The sequence below is a fragment of the Primulina eburnea genome, chromosome 10, assembly GCF_022965805.1.
Source record: "Primulina eburnea isolate SZY01 chromosome 10, ASM2296580v1, whole genome shotgun sequence".
Classification (NCBI taxonomy): domain Eukaryota; kingdom Viridiplantae; phylum Streptophyta; class Magnoliopsida; order Lamiales; family Gesneriaceae; genus Primulina; species Primulina eburnea.
Window position 1 is genome coordinate 32,626,743 of NC_133110.1, and position 3,608 is coordinate 32,630,350.

A 3,608-nucleotide genomic window follows, 5' to 3' on the forward strand; every position below is an offset into this window, starting at 1 on the left:
CCTATTAAAATGATTTTCAAATTATTTGGTGTACATGATAACTTATCGATTTTTAATTTTTTACTCATAATATGTTTGATATGAATGATTAAGATTGTGACAAACTCATTTAGCTTGCAATCGGCCTGCTTGTATACATTATTATCCCCATGTGATTATACAATCCACTAGAGAGGAGTTATGATGTTTGATTTTTTTTTTTTTATATCTTCAAGTTTAAAATAATTATAGATTCAACAAATTTAGTAATATTTAAAAATAATTTATAATTTGACTAATATTATAACTAATTTAATTATTATTAATTATATTATTATTATTATTATTATTACTTGTAACCGCATAATAAATACATATTATGTTATTATTAAATTTAATTATTTTCTGTAACATTAATTGATTTTTTTAGTATAATTTATGGACCATTATAATCATATTATATAATAATAATCATATTATATAATAATAAAACCTAAAAAAGGCTTAGACCCTCAATTTCCACTTCTTTCCGGCACGATGTATCATAGGGGTGGTATATCGTACCGTACCAAAAATCTTACACCGTATACCGTATCGAAAATTTCGATATAAGAAAATTCATACCGATATCGTACCGAAAATTTCGTTATTCCGATTTTCGATATACCGAAAATTTCGGTAAATACAACTAGCATACCGATTATATCGAACTTATATGGTATACCGAGATTTAGGTATGGTACCGGTATATACCGTTTTATATCGAAAAAAACATTACATTTTAAAAAATTTATGAATTTATTGTTTTAAAATATTATATATTTTATTTTTTTTATATTTTTTCGGTATTTCGGTATTCCGGTAGATACAGAAATTTTAAAATTGCATATCGTTACCATAGCAAAAAATTCGGTATTTTTACCGTCCCGTACCGAAATCATCGGTATACCGAAAATTCGGTAAATTTGGCATATGAAAATTCGGTATTTTTTCTGACCCGTAGCAAGAATCTTTGGTATTCATGTGCGATTAATATTTATCTTGATGTTTACCCTGTAATTTAAGGGTGCGTAAATTCGATTGATGTAAAGTTTTTTTATTATTAATTTAAAAATTAAAAAAAAATTATTTTACAAAAGTACTTCAATCCGTGCCTACAAGGCGTATTATTATTATTATTATTATTATTATTATTATTATTATTATTATTATTATTATTATTATTAATTTTTAATAATTAATTTAATTCAAATAAAAAATTAATATTTAATTTTTTATTATTATTATTTATAATTTTGAATAATTAATTTAATTTAATAATATTATTTATAATTTTGAATAACTAATTTAATTCGAATAAAAAATGTAGGATCGAGTGCTTACCGCTTTACCAAAAGCTATAGCTAGTGGTAATGGTGCAACTCAAATCTTTTAAACCGCACAACAGCACAAGCACCATGGTTCGATCGCTCTACCAAGCAAGGACAATCTCCCTCCCAATAATTGCACTCCTTGCAATCAATGGGTATCGAACCCATGAGCTTGGCTCTGATACCAATTGTAGGACCGAGTGCTTACCGCTTTACCAAAAGCTATAGCTAGTGGTAATGGTGCAACTCAAATCTTTTAAACCGCACAACAGCACAAGCACCATGGTTCGATCGCTCTACCAAGCAAGGACAATTATTGCACCCAACAAAAAATATAATATTTAAGTTTTATTATTATTATAAATATTTATAATATATTATAATTATTAAATATTTTGTATTATTTGATTTGGTAATTAAAAAATTAGAGATATGAGACGATTGAAGGGAGAAAATTAAGATGAATAAAAATAATAGTCTTTCATCAATACATAAATAAGATATTTAACTTTAGCATATATTATCGATAAAACTTACACTCAATTACAATATTTTCATTCTATTCCTAAATGTTCATTGTTTATTTTCTATTTAAGCTATTATTATTAATTGAATTTCAATCACAACATTAAATTAAAATATTAATCACAACATAAAAATACAATATTAATATATTATACAAGTAATTATTAATGCTTGCTTGCTTTCTTCCCTGTTGGCATTCTCATTTTTATAGTTTGATTTATTTAATAAATCTATTATTTATAATAAACTCATTATATATAAATATATATTTACAATTAATTTTTTTTATGAAATATGTGTTTATATAATTTCGAAAGAATTCGAAATGAGTCTTCCTAAAATATCATTTTGACCAATTGATTTTATTTACGTTTTCTTGGAACAATAATTTAAAATGGAACAATAATTTAAAATAAAAAATATTTTTCAATCCTATCATATCTCTCATATTTTTAAAATGGAACAATAAATATTTTTTCAGTCCTCTCATATTTTTAAAATAGAACAATAATTTAAAATGGAACAATAAATATTTTTTCAATCATCTCATATTTTTAAAATGTTGATTTTATGTACGTTTTCACTTCAATCCTCTCGTATCTTTAATTTTTCAATCATCCAACCAAATAATACAAAATATTTAATAATTAACATATATTATAAATATTTATATTTTATATTTTTCATTCGAAATAAATTAATTATTCAAAATTATAAATAATAATAATAATAATAATAATAAAACTTAAATATTATATTTCTATTCGGATTAAATTAATTAATTAATTAATTAATAATAATAATAATAATAATAATAATAATAATAATAATAATAATAATAATAATAATAATACTACGTTGACGAGCGTCCACGCTTACGCGTCTACAAGGCACAGATTGAAGTAATTTTGCAAAATAAAATTTTTTTGAATTTTTTTTATTTTTAAATTAATAATAATAATAAAAAAAAAAACCCATTGATGCATTGGCCATGAAATTTTGATTTTGATTTTGATTTTTTGAAATTTTACTGTTCTAATTAGCGAGCTTTAGATACGCTGCTCTGATGGATAATTACGTGTTAACAGCCCTTCGTATGAATTTAATGTGATGTGATAAGAAGTTAAGAACAAAAAAAGAGTAATGATATGAAGTTAAAGTCGCGGTTTTGTCGAAATGAAGTTAATTCTGTAAATGTTCATTTGTGGCAGCATCTTTCAGTCTTTATGCTTTATTTGATTATAATGTATGTTGTGATAGGAAATGGTGGATTGGTGATTGCTAGCAGGATAGGCTGGCTTTATGTTTCTGTCAAGCAGGCTAAATAAAATATGCTGTTGATTGAGTTATTTTTCGTTGGTGATGGTTCAAGCTGGAAACTTTAGGCCTAAACTAACTAGAATAGATCAGTTCAGGAACTTTAATGGTTCTTGAAACATTTATGTGCCGAACTAAAACGGGTTTTCCCTGCCAAAAGTACACAGCCTGGTAGAGAGTGCGTGCTTTCAGCGTATACTAGTGGAAAGATTCATGTCTTTCTGTATTTTTGCTATCTGGTCTCTGCCTTTTAAATCTGCACTAGGCTTGGGTTCCATTCCGAAGAAGCCCTTGGAGAGTTTGGCTGCATGTTGCTCTGATTCCATTTTGATATCTTACCAGCTCTGGAGGGGGTTGAGTACTTGTTTGTGTGAATTAATGATTTGAATTTTACCATTCTACCACGTTTACTGGCAG